Source organism: Dromiciops gliroides, chromosome 5, assembly GCF_019393635.1.
Source record: "Dromiciops gliroides isolate mDroGli1 chromosome 5, mDroGli1.pri, whole genome shotgun sequence".
Lineage (NCBI taxonomy): Eukaryota > Metazoa > Chordata > Mammalia > Microbiotheria > Microbiotheriidae > Dromiciops > Dromiciops gliroides.
In genome coordinates, this window is record NC_057865.1 from 67,076,330 (window position 1) to 67,090,629 (window position 14,300).

Consider the following 14,300-nt stretch of genomic DNA (forward strand, 5'->3'; position numbering starts at 1 on the left):
CCCAGGCCAGACCTAGGGGGAATCTCAGATGGAGTATATTTACATTGGTACAACAGGCAACGGGGCCCAACCTCAGAGGACCATTTCTATCTAGCTTTGGAAGGGCTTCAGAAACATAACGAGGGCAAGTGGGAGGCAGCCAGAGAAGAAAGAAGGAGCTGCATAGTTTTTGGCTGAGTTGGGTTTTTTTTTTTCCTTTTTTATATTGAAATCAGATGATGTCTCGGACTGTCTGTCTATGATTGACCCAGCAAAAAGGAGATGCTCTGGCCTGTCTAAACCACCTCTAATATGAGAGTCAGAGAAGTGTCCCAGTCAGAGAACTGAGACCGCTCCTCGCTCGGGCTCCAATAAGGTCCAGTTCACTTGTTATATGTAGGCGTTTAAGCCAAGTTCTCTTGGAATTGGTCCTCAGCAGGTAGCTGGAGCTGGAAGAAGCTGACTCAGCAATGGAATGTTTTCCTGGCTCTTAACATCCCAGGACTGACTATTCAGGTGCCTGTCTGGAACCTACTCTCCCAGTTTCTGTGCATTACTTGGTCTGGTCTCCCATACTGCTCCCCCTCTCCTATCTTACATCGACCTTTCAACTTCTGCAGATTTACCATTTGCTGACTATTTGTATGGACTTTGGACACCTGCTTGCTTAGCTGACCTACTGCTGTTGTAACTCTGCAAGGTCACATATGCTGTTTCCCAGGTTCCTGAGCAACCCGTGGCCACTCACAATATGGAAGGGTGCTGGGAATATGGGGCAGTGGAACCTTTAAATATCTGAATGGAGCCTGGAGGGCAGAAGAGAGAGCCCTGGTTGTTATACAACCTTAACCACAAAACTGCTGCTTTACCAGCCCATGAGGTCAAGGTGGGTAAATGACCCTTTTCCTATCAGTTCCACCATTTTTTAAAGCAATGGGTGAGTTCACTTGGGTGATGCCCTGCCTACTAAAGAGGTGAAAAATCTTGGCTAGGTGGTTCAGTGGAAAAGGTGTTAACTTAGAAGGAAGATAATGTAAGTTTAGATGCCATTTCAGCCACTTACTGTGAGTGTGTGAGTGTGGAGGGGGGGAGGGGAGAGGGAGGAGGGAGGAGGGAGAGCACAGCCAGCCAGAGAGAATAAATCACCTACTATGTGCCAGGCTGAGGTTAGCATTGTACAAATATCTCATTTTATCCTGAACAAGTTACTTTAACTTACTGTGTGCTTCAGTTTTCTCATCTGTGAAATGGGGATAATAATATCACCCACCTTCCAGGGACATTATGAGGCTCAAATGAAATAATATTTATAAAACACTTTAAAGTTCTATTTGGGTTAGTCACTGCCCCCAATACATTTTACACACACACACACACACACACACACACACACACACACACACACTCTACATATATGCATGTATATATATATATATGTATATGTGTGTATACACATACATATATACAGCATAAATATAAAGTGAATAAATACAACTATCTACCAAGAAAATAAATACAAGTTATTTCCAAGGGAGGCTCGAGTGCTAGGCCAGGAGTCAGGAAGACTTCAGCTTCCTGAGTTCAAATCTAGTCTCAAACACTTATTAGCTGTGTGATCCTGGGCAAGTCACTTAAACCCTTTTTGCCTCAGTTCCTCATCCGTAAAATGAGCTGGAGAAGGAAACGGCAAATCACTCCAGTGTCTTTGCCAAGAAAACCCAAGATAGGGTCACAAAGAGTCATATGTGACTGAAATGAAACAACATTTAGAGGGGAGGCAAGGCACTAGTAAGTAAGGGATGGCTTCATTCAGAATATCGTGACTCAGCTGTGCATTAGAGGAAGAAGGGGACTTTATGAAGCAGAGGTAAGGAATAAGTGCATTTTAACCATGGGGCTGGCCAGTGCAGAGGCAGATGTTGTAGTGCCTTGTGTGAGAAGGAGAGAGGACAACAGTTTGGTTAGATCCCAGAACAGAGAGGGGAGGAAATGTCCAATGAGGCTAGAAAGAGAGGTTGGGGACAAAAATCTCTATATGGCTTTAAAATCTCAGTAGAAGAGTTTGTATTTTATCTTGGAAGAATAGGAAGCCACTAGAATTGGTTGAGTAGGAGAGTCACCTGATCAGATATTTGTTTAAGGAGAATTGCTTTGGCAGCAGTATTCTACAGGAAGGGGAGAGGGAAAAAGAGAGGGGGAAGAGAGGAGGAAGGATGGAGGAGGGGGAGAGAGGAAGGGTGAGGGAAGCAGGGAGGAGGAGGGAGAGAAGGAGGGAGAGGGGAGAGGAGCCCAATGCACAAACCTGGGGAACACTCATAATAATGGTGTGTGATGTGACTGATGAGTCAGCAAAGGAGACTGAGAAGAGGTCAGACAGTCAGGAGGTGTCAAATGTAGTAGATAGGTAGAGAAGAATTAGGACTGAGAAAAGTCCTGTAATCACTGATAACTTTGGATGGAGCACTTTCAATTGGGTGATGATGGCAGAAGATAAATTGCAAAGGGTTGATTGGTAAATGAGAAGAAAAGAAATGGAGGCATAAAATATATACAACCTTTTAAAGGAACTCATCTGAGAAAGGGAGGAGAGACATAGAGACATAGTTTGAAGGAATGGTAAGGTCTGGTGAAGGTTTTTAAGGATGGGTGAAATTAGGAAGGTTTGAAGGCTATGGGGAAAGAAACCAGTTGGTAGGGTGAGGTTGAAGATTTTGGGGGAGGGGATTATTAAGAATGGAACTTCTGGAAAGAATGTAAGAGGATGGGATTAAGTTCACATGTGAAATGATTGGCCTTGTCAAGGAGAAGGGTCACCTCTTTGTCAGAGACTGGAGGAAAGGAAGAGAGAGGGAGGGATGCTATCAGAAGGTTTTGTGTAGAAGAGATTGGATGGAGATTTTGATTAGTTTTTATTTAGGCTTCAAAAGAGCAAAGGTTACTGCATAAAATAGATAAAGGGAGAACCTGGAAGTAAAAATTGGGAACAAATAGTATTTTGAAGGTGGAGTGAGGGCAGGAAACTTGCCCGAGTTCTCTCAAATTCCCCTCCAAACAACAATGTTTAAAAATGAATTCTGGAGCAGTAAAACCCACAAATGGACATGGCGAAACAATTTTCCAGCCCAAGACAACTGATAAGGGCCATAGAAAAGGTCTGTCTCACTTGGATAGAAAGGGGGTGCAGCCTAACACAGGAAGTGTACAGGCAAGCTAGTGAGAGGCCCCTAGCACAGCACAGCAATCAAGCCAGCCATTCAGTGGGATGGCTGTGAGGCCTCCAACCCCCCAGCGCAGCAAGCAAGCAAGCATCCAGGTCTGGATGTCCTGGCCCAGCAGGTGAGTTACCAGAAGTGGAGGCCCTGGTGCAGTAGGTGAGCATTCAGGTCCAGAGACCCCAGTGCAGTGGGCCAAAGGCCTAGCTCCTGGTCTCCAGCACAAGAAACTTGGGACAGAGTTCCCTGTACCCTAGGAGCAGAGCTCAACTTTAACAGTCATGAAATTGGCTGGAAAATGTGCAACTGTACCTTCCCCGAAGACCAAAAACCCTAACCATAGAAAGCTATTGTGGTGACAGAGAATATCAAATACAAACTTAAAAGAGGACAACAATCTCAAATCACCTACAAGTGAATCCTCAAAGAGAAGTATGAGTTAGTCTCAGGTCCAAAAAGAACTCTTGGGAGAGATCAAAAAAGATTTTCAAAATTAAATGAGAGGTAGAAGAAAAATTGGGAAAAGAAATAAGAGTTATGCAAGAGAATCATGAAAAAAATCAATAAAAAGTACCAGAAAATGGTACAAAAATTCACTGAAGAAAACAACTCCTTAAAAGGTAGAACTGGCTAAGTGGAAAAGGAGGTACAAAAGCTAACTGAAGAAAATAATTCCTTAAAAATTAGAATTGAGCAAGTGGAAGCTAATGACTCTATGAGACACCAAGAATCAGTCAAGCAGAATCAAAAGAATGAAAAAATAGAAGAAAATGTGAAATACTTTATTGGAAAGACAGCTGACCTGGAGATCCAGGAGATCCAGGAGAGACAATTTAATTATTACTGGACTACCTGAAACCATGATCAAAAAATGAGTCTAGACAGGATATTCCAGGAAATTATCAAGGAGAACTGCCCTGATATTGTAGAGTCAGAGGATAAAATAGTTATTGAAAGACTCCATCGATCACCTCCTGAAAGAGATACCAAAAGGAAAACTCCAAGGAATATTGCAGCCAAATTCCAGAATTATCAGGTGATGGAGAAAATACTGCAAGTAGCCAGAAAGAAACAATTTTAATATCATGGAGCCACATTCAGGATTACACAGGACCTGGCAGCTTCAACATTAAAGGATCAGAAGACTTGGAATATGATATTCCAGAAGTCAAAGGAGCTTGGATTGCAACCAGGAATCAGCTACCCAGAAAAATTGATCATTATCTTTCAAGGGAAAAGATGGACATTCAATGAAATAGGGGACTTTCAAAGTTTCCTGATGAAAAGACCAGAACTTGAAAGAAAATTTGATCTTCAAATACAGGACTCAAGAGCAGTATAAGAAAGTAAACAGGAAAAACAATGTTATTAAATAAGGTTAAACCCTACACAGGAAGATAATACTTATAACTCTGAGAACTATATCTCCATATGGACATATAGAAGAAGTCTACATAGAGGGTATAGATATAAATTGACTTTGATGTCATGATATAAAGAAAATTAAGAGGTGGAAAAAGGAGTATACAGGGAGAAGAGGAAAGGGGAGGTGGAATGGGGTTAATTACATATATGAAGAGACAAAAAACCCTATTCTAATAGAGTGAAAGAAGGGGGGGTGAGCACTGTTTCCACCTCACTCTTATCAGATGTGGTTCAAAGAGGGAATAACATATACACTCATTTGGATAAGGAAACTTAGCTTACTCTTTAAGGAAGTAAAAGCATAAGGGAAAATGGGGGCACTGATAGAAGGGAGGCAGTGGTCAGAAGCAAAACACTGGTGAGGAGGAATAGGGTGAAAGAATTAAAAAAAGGTCAAACTAAGGGGAACATATGATGGAGGGAAACACACAGTTAGTAATAATAACCGTGAATGTGAATAGGATGAACTCTCCCATAAAATGGAAGTGAATAGTAGAGTGGATTAAAAATTCAGAATCCTACAATATGTTTTTACAAGAAAAACATTTGAAGCAGAGAGATATACACAGAGTAAAGGTAAAAGGTTGGAGCAGAATATATTATGCTTCAGCTGAAGTAAAAAAAAGCAGGGGTAACAATCCTTATCTCAGACAAAACAAAAGCAAAAATAGATTTAATTAAAAGAGATAAGGAAGGGGCAGCTAGGTGGCACAGTGGATAGAGCATTGGCCCTGGATGCAGGAGGACCTGAGTTCAAATCTGATCCCAGACACTTGACACTTACTAGGTGTGTGACCCTAGGCAAGTCACTTAACCCCAATTGCCTCACACACACACACACACACACACACACACACACACACAAAGAGAGAGATAAGGAAAGAAACTACATCTTGCTAAAAAAAATGTACCTTAGACAATGAAGTAACATCAATACTAAACATATGCACCAAGTGGTATAGCATCCAAATTCTTAGAGGAGAAGTTAAATGAGTTACAAGAGGAAATAGACAGCAAAACTATACTAGTGGGGGATCTGAACCTTCCACTCTCAGAATTAGATAAATCTAACCACAAAATAAATAAGAAGGAGAAATTTTATATCTCTAAATGCTTACATGAATAAAATAGAGAAAGAGGATATCGATGAATTGACCATGCAACTAAAAAAGATAGAAAAAGAGTGAATTAAAAATCCCCAAATAAATACTAAATTAGAAATTCTGAAACTCAAAGGACAGATTAGAAAAATTGAAATTAATAAAACTATAGAATTAATAAGTAAAACTAAGAGCTGGTTTAATGAAAAAAAATCAATAAAATAGATAAACCTTTGGTTAATTTGATTTTTAAAAACAAAGAAGAAAACCAAATTACCAACATAAAAAATGAAATAGCACCAGCCCTGGAGTCAGGAGTACCTGAGTTCAAATCTGGCCTCAGACACTTGACACTTACTAGCTGTGTGACCCTAGGCAAGTCACTTAACCCCAATTGTCTCACCAAAAAAAATTAAAAAACGAAAGGGGTGAATTCACCATCAATGAAGTGGAAAGTAAAGCAATAATTCCGAGCTATTTTGCTTAACTATATGTCAATAAATTTAACAATCTAAATGAAATGGATGAATATTTACAAAATGTAAATTGCCCAAATTAACAGAAGAGGAAATAATAGGCCATTTTAGAAAAGGAAATTGAACTAGCCATCAATGAACTCCCTAAGAAAAAACCTCCAGGGCCAGATGGATTTACAAGTGAATTCTACCAAACATTTAAAGAATAATTAACTCTGATACTATATAAATTATTTGGTAAAATAGGTGAAGAAGGAATTCTACCAAATTCCATTTATGACACAGATATGGTGTTGATACCTAAACTAGCAAAGCCAAAACAGAGAAAGAAAATTATAGAACAATTTCTCTAATGAATATCGATGCAAAAAATTTAAACAAAATATTAGCAAGGAAATTACAACAATTCATCACCAGGATAATACACTATTACCAGGTGGGATTTATACCAGGCATGCGGGGCTGGTTCAACATTAGGAAAACTATCAGCATAATTGACCACATCAATAATGAAACTAACCCAAATCATATAATTATTTCAATAGATGCAGAAAAGGCTTTTGACAAAATACAGCACTCATTTCTGTTAAAAACATTAGAGAACATAGGAATAAGTGGAGCTTTCCTTAAAATGATAAGCAGTATCTACCTAAAACCATCAGCAAACACTATATATAATGGGGAAAAGTTAGAGGCATTCCCAAAAAGATCAGAGGTGAAACAGAGATGTTCATTATCACCTCTATTATTTAATATTGTACTAGAAATGTTAACTTTAGCAATAAGAGAAGAAAAAAGAATTAAAGGAATTAGAATAGGCAAGGAGGAAATAAAACTGTCACTCTTTGCAGATGATATAATGGTATATTTAGAGAATCCTAAAGAATCAACTAAGAAACTACTTGAAACAAGTAACAACTTTAGCCAAGTTGCAGGATATAAAATAAATCCACATAAATCATCAGCATTTCTATACATGACCAAAAAAGCTCAGTAGTAAGAGATAGAAAAAGAAATTCCATTTAAAGTGACTGTAGACAATATAAAATACCTGGGAGTCTATGTGCCAAGACAAACCTAGAAACTCTATGAACACAATTACAAAACACTTTTCACACAAATAAAATCAGATCTAAGTAACTGGGAAAATATCAATTGCTCATGGATCAGCCGAGCATAATAAAAATGACAATTCTACCTAAATTAATTTACTTATTCAGTGCCATACCAATCAGACTACCTAAAAATTATTTTTAGAGCTAGAAAAAATAATAGCAAAATTCATCTGGAAGAACAAAAGGTCAAGAATATCAAGAGAAATAATGAAAAAAAAATGCACAGGAAGGTGGGCTAGCCATACCAAATCTGAAGCTATACTATAAAGTGGCAGTCATCAAAACTATTTGGTACTGGCTAAGAAATAGAGTGGTGGATAAATGGAATAGATTAGGCATAGGAGACACAGTAGTAAATGACTATAGTAACCTACTGTTTGATAAACCCAGAGACTCCAGCTTCTGGGATAGGAATTCAGTATTTGATAAAAATTGCTGGGAAAACTCAAGATAGTATGGCAAAAAGCAGACATAGACCAACATTTTACCCATAAACCAAAATAATGTCAAAATGGGCACATGATTTAGACATAAATGGTGATACCATAGGTAAATTAGGAGAGGAAGGAATAGTTTACCTCTCAGATCTATGGAGAGGAGAACAATTTATGACCAAACAAGAGATAGAGAATATTATGAAATGCAAAATGGAATTTTTTTTTTTTGCAGGGCAGTGAGGGTTAAGTGACTTGCCCAGGGTCACACAGCTAGTAAGTGTCAAGTGTCTGAGACTGGATTTGAACTCGAGTCCTCCTGAATCCAAGGTCAGTGCTTTATCCACTACACCACCTAGCTGCCCCCAACCCTTCATCCTCTCTTGGATTGACCTGACTGGGGAGGCATCTGTCTACTGTACCATCATGTGGCATGTATTATTTCTGAGCCAAGACTTCAGTTCCAGATATGCTATTAGTTTCACAGGTTAGAAGGATGTCTTAGTTCTTGCCACATTTTTCTCCTTCATATTCATGGGAGCCTGAAGATCAAAGAATTAATTTCCCACCTTCACTGTAAGATGATTTTTCTATTATGGCACGGTTAGAGTCTGTCGTGGAAGAGAAAATGTTTGTGTTCCTTGGCTTTTGTGTTTGACTCATTCAATGGTGTGCCACGTCTCCTGGGAGTGGAGGAGTTAGCAATATTAGAATTAGAATGTCAAGGACCATCCAATCTGGCTAAGCTAATGATGGGCAGTGAGGAGACATCTCTGCAGCTCCTTGCTTCAGGGGCTTATACTCTTAAAAGTGACACGGCATCCACAGTGGTGGAGTGTTTTCCAAGTAGGGAAAAAACCAAACTAAACCTCGCCTTGGAGAGGTTAATGGGGTCACTGGGCGATGTCACTGCCAGCAGAGAAACAACTTGGCATGACTGAGAAGAAGAAAATAGCAATGCCAAAAAAAGAAATGGGCTTTTATCTGTGTGGATTTTGAAAAGATTATAACGTACCGGCTCCTGACCCTGTGCTGTGCGAGATTGCTCGAGGCTGAGTGCCCTGCACCACTTAACCTCTGTCTACGCAGCTATCTTCCTCTGGCGTCTCTGCATTTTCCATCTACGTGGTACTGAGGCGCCCCTAAGTATCCACAGCCAAGGACTTCTGAATTTGCAGCCTAGTCCGGGATTCCAGAGGAAGCCCTGGGGATATCACCCCCCCCCCCAGCTCCTGAGGGAGGTCACATTGCTAACTTCATCAGAGTGTGACCCTGGGTTGACTTTGACATGGTAGGCTGCAGCAACAGCAGGCTCATCCCCTCCCCACAAAGGAGAACGCCACCAGGAGAAGTTGATGTTTCAGTCTGGGAGAACTCTTTGGTAATTTTGAAAAAAAGAGATTTCTGCTGTCTCCATAGCTCAGGCCACAGAAGTGCTGCTGCCAACGTTTGGCATCATCCAAATGGCACCAGGACCAGTAGTAACCTCTGGGCATGAAGCTCACGTGGAGGGCTTATTCTCTTCATGGGTTTCCTTGAACACTGGGGCACAATGCAAAGAGAGGAGTACGTTGGGTCCAAGCATGGAAACCATTGGTGGCCTGGGGAGAGCTCAACATTACCCATTGACTCCAACTCATTTAATATGCTAAGGCAAGACTGTTTTGCAGGATGAAGAGTATCCTTAGTCTGTGGGTTGACCTACATGGTGGGTAACCACATCCAGTTTTTGACAGTAAACAATGGTCAGCATTTATTAAGTATAAATGTGCCAGGCATTATGCTAAACACTGAAAATATAAAGAAATACTGCTCCCCTGATCTAGTTTAACTCCCCTATATTGCAAAGAGCAAAACAGATACAGAGGTTAAGTGATTTGCCAATGGACATGCAGCAAATCAATGGCAGAGCTATCATCTGAATCCATGGATCTCAATTTGGAAGGGACCTCAGAAACCAGCTAGTTCAAATTCCCAATTTTACAGATGAGGAAACTGAGGCCAGGGAGGTCATGACTTGCCTACAGATGACCTTTGGGGGACTGGTAAGATATGGCTTTTGAATATGTGCTGACCTATAGCACACTGAACCTGGGGTACTCTGCTCTGAGAGAGTGGTTCAACAACTACATTAGAAAAGCATTTGATGAGGTTTGTCATCCTATTTTTTTTTTCTTTGCAGGGCAATGAGGGTTAAGTGACTTGCCCAGGGTTACACAGCTAGTAAGTGTCAAGTGTCTGAGGCTGGATTTGAATTCAGGTCCTCCTGAATCCAGGGCCGGTGCTTTATCCACTACACCACCTAGCTGCCCCCTATCATCCTATCCTTTTGAAAAGGATGGAGAAATGTGGGCTTTCTCTTGTTGTTCAATTGTTTTTCAGTTGTATCTGACTCTTTGTGACCCTATTGGGGGTTTTCTTGGCAAAGATACTAGAGTGGTTTGCCATCTCCTTCTCAACTCATCTTACAGATGAGGAAATGGAGGAAAACAGGGTTAAGGGACTTGCCCAGAGTCACACAGTTAGTGTCCGAGATTAGATTTGAAATCAGGTCTTCCTGACTCCAGACTTGACACTCTATCCACTGTACCACCTACCTGCCCAGATATGGGCTATATGATAGTAAAAATCAGGTGCCTTCAAAACTGATGGAATGGCTGAACCCCAAAAATAATCATTAATGATTCAATGTCAATTCAGAAGGAGGTGTCCAGTGGAGTACCCCAGGGATCTTTTCTTGGCTCTGTAAAGTTTAACATTTTCATCAGTGACTTGGATATAGGCAAGAGCTCGCTCATTTATCAAATTTCCATATAACACAAAACTCTCTGAATTTCCCTTCCCAGTCTTTGCTCCCTCCAAGTACTCTAAGATACAGTGACACTTGGCTTCCTTGCTGTTACTTTTACAAGGCCCTCCATCTCCCAGTAACATTTTCACTGGCTCTTTCTTATGCTTGAACACTCTCCCTTCTCATCTCCACTTCCTGGATTCGCTTCCTTCATATCTCAGCTAGAGTCTCACCTCCTCAAGAAGCCTTTTCAAATCTTCCTTCACCTTGGTAGCTTCCCTGTATCCGCCCCAATTTATCTTATGGAAAGATTGTTTACACACAGCTGTTGGCATGTTGTTTCCCACATTAGACCGTGAGCTCCTTGAGATCAGGGATTATCTTATACCACTCTGTGTTCTAAGTGCTTACCTCAGTGCCTAGCACATAGTAGACACTTAATAAATACTACTTAACTGACTGACTGGGAAGGTTAAGTAAAATAGTCAATGGCAGTCATACCTTCCCATACCCCCGATTTTTTACACTCTAAAGCAATGATGTTAAACTCAAATAGAAACAGGGCCTTTCAACATTGTATGTGAAGATCTCTGTGGGTAGCATATTGATTTAGCTTTAAAATGTAATACTATCTATGTTTTAGTATATATGTATATATACATATCTGTATTTATATATGTATGCACACATACACACACACACACTTGTATGTATTCATGTATTTTAGGTATCCAGGTAATTCAGTGGATATGGGCCTGCAGTCAAGGAAGACCCGAGTTAAAATCTGACTTAACACACTAACTAGCTGTGTGACCCTGGATAAGTCCCTTAACCCCCATTTGTCTTAATCCAGTAGAGAAGGAAATGGCAAACCACTCCAGTATCTTTGCCAAGAAAACCCCATGGGTAGTATTGGCATGGTATGGTTCACAGGGTCATGAAGAGTCACACAAGACTGAACAACAACAGTTTATTTTGTTAAATATTTTCCAATTACATTTTTGTTTGTTTGTTTGTGGTTTTTTGCGGGGCAACGGGGGTTAAGTGACTTGCCCAGGGTCACACAGCTAGTAAGTGTCAAGTGTCTGAGGCTGGATTTGAACTCAGGTCCTCCTGAATCCAGGGCTGGTGCTTTATCCACTGCGCCATCTAACTGCCCCCTTCCAATTACATTTTAATCTGGATTCAGGCCTCACTCAGGATTGTTGTAGTCTTCAAGTGAACCGACCTGTTTTATCCCTATGTTCTAGAGCATAGAACCCAATCTAATAAAATGAAATATATTAGAGATTAACAGGAGGTTTACACTTGTCTTTTTTTTTTTAATCTTCTTAAGTATTAGGTGGGGATGGGGGTGTTTCTCTGAAAAAGATTTGAGCTTCTAACCCTAGTGTGGTCGACCTCATTTCCATCTCTCCTGAATGGATTGAGTTCCGACCAGAGATTTCAGGCTGAAATCCCCTGCCCTGGCTCCAGGCTCTGCCACCACTAATAGCTCAAATCTCTGGAGCATTTTATGGCTCAAAGCTCTTCCCAATTAACCTGGACAACTCTCATTGTATCACTGTGTGCTGGAGCGAGCTAATACTGGTTAAGGAGAACAGAATGTTCAATTGGGGGGGGGGTGTTCACACCCTCAGAAATCAGCTGATCATTTGTACGCTTGTGATGGAGAAAGTGTTCATGCAGATTAAACTTAAAAGTGAGGCCTGCAGCACATTTTTTTAAAAAAGCTGGTTGTTAAACATTTACTAACATCCCTGAAAAGACCCATTTTACAGATGAGGTAGCTGAGGCCCAGAGATATGAAATGACTGTAAAAAAATTTGGGGGGGCTAAACTATGGATGACTAAACTGGGGACTTTTGACTATTTGGCTATCTGACTGCGTTTAATTGAATATGGGCCGTTTATAAAGTTCCACCACACTGCTCCGCTATTGATAATCTAAAGATTAAGAAGCCTTTTAAGTAAATAATCCAAGCAGTGTTTATTTATGAGATAATGTTGAAAATTAAGAATACAGGAAAATAAAGTGTACAACTTGACTGCTTTCCTGCAGTCTCTTGTCTCTTTCGCACCTGCTGCGCTTGGAACTTCTTGAATACAATAAGGGCCTTAGCTGCCTCTGGCCTCAGGGCACGTTACACTTTCCCTGGTTTGTATTAAGGCCTGTAACCTTGTCAGCCCCGTCTCTCCTTTTCCAAACCAAACTCTCCTCCGTCCTTGTCCACGCTCCCCTCTAGTCAGCCTCTCTTCTCTAATCCACCTTCTCCCCGAGTCTAACTCCCAGGTCTATATATACCTTTTCTCTCCACTCAAATCTCGGGGCTTCCTTTGCCCCCACAGACCAAGCTAATCCGCCAGCCAGGGCTGCGGCTGGTTGTGGGGGGGGTACACTCCTACTTCACGTGCCTCAGCACAGGCTATCCGCTCCACTCAGGTTGGAGGGAGCTGGGGGCTTTTTTTTTCCCCCAGCTGTCTGACCTGGCATCTTGCACAGCCCACGGGGCCTTTTAGCTCAGCTGAAGCCTAGGAGGATGGGGAGAGACCCTGAGGGCCTAAGGCTTTCTAATCTCAGTCTAAAGGTAGGGTCCCCAAATCAAAATAAATTTCCACATGACTTACCCCAATTCATACAATCAGTAAGTGACAGATCCAGGACTCAAACCTGACTGGGTCTCCTGATGACCATTCTAGGGCTTTTTCTGTTGCAATGGATTGTCTCTTTAATATAATAAGTTACTCATGGGGGGGGGGGGCAGCTAGGTGGTGCAGTGGACAAAGCACCGGCCCTGGATTCAGGAGGACATGAGTTCAAATCCAGAGCTAGTAAGTGTCAAGTGTCTGAGGCTGGATTTGAACTCATGTCCTCCTGAATCCAGGGCCGGTGCTTTGTCACTTAATCCTCATTGCCTCAAAAAAAACCCCAAAATAAAACAAACTGATAACAACAACCCTAATAGTTACTCAGCTCTAATATCTAAATAGTGCAGTGGACAAAGCGTTAGCTTAAAGTCAGGAAGCTATTGTTTTCCAGTCATTTCAGTCATGTCTCACTATTCGTGACCCCATTTGGGGGATTTTTTTCCTGGTAGACATACTGGAGTGGTTTGACGTTTCCTTCTCCAGCTCATTTGACAGATGAGGAAACTAAGGCAAATAGGGTTAAGTGACTTTCCCAGGGTCACACAGCTGAGAAGTACCTGAGGCCAGATTTGAACTCAGGAAGATGAGTCTTCCAGACTTCAATCTCAGCATTCTACCCACTACACCACCCGGCTGCCCTATTGCTTAGGTGAGTGAGGGATTAATACAGGCCTACCTGTCACATGAAGAGTGGTAGAACACTGAACTACTGGACAGCAGCCCAACTGGCTCACTCCAGCCTCCACAACAGAATTATTCATTAGTTTGGGGAAAAAATGGAGTGGTCCATTACCTATCCCTGGAGTTCTGTTATCTGATAGAAAAAGTTGAATTAGATTACGGCTTGTGGCCAACAGGGCAGCTCTGCTGAGCTATAGATGTTCAGCATGAACGCTTCGGCAACCTGAATTATTATCCGCTGTCACAAGCATGCCAATTTATGGAGGCGCTGGACAATGGCCATAGTATAGGATGGTTGTTCTTTGGGGCTATTAAGAGGAAACGTATAATATTTATTGCAAATGTTAATAGCGACGGCTGAAACATTAGAACAAACCCCCTGTGGGCAGTGAGCCAGGAATGGTGAGGAAGGATGGAGGGAACTTCTATGTGGAGGGG

General features: G+C 41.3%; 1 long non-coding RNA gene across 2 annotated transcripts in view; it reads left to right on the plus strand.

The window, feature by feature from the left end:
* The first annotated feature begins 689 nt into the window (after positions 1 to 689).
* The window catches only part of LOC122730104, a 36,576-nt gene continuing 22,965 nt past the window's right edge, over positions 690 to 14,300 (plus strand). For both annotated transcript variants that reach the window (XR_006353379.1, XR_006353381.1), the window contains exon 1: positions 690 to 865. This is a non-coding gene — a long non-coding RNA (uncharacterized LOC122730104). The remainder of the gene's footprint in view (positions 866 to 14,300) is intronic.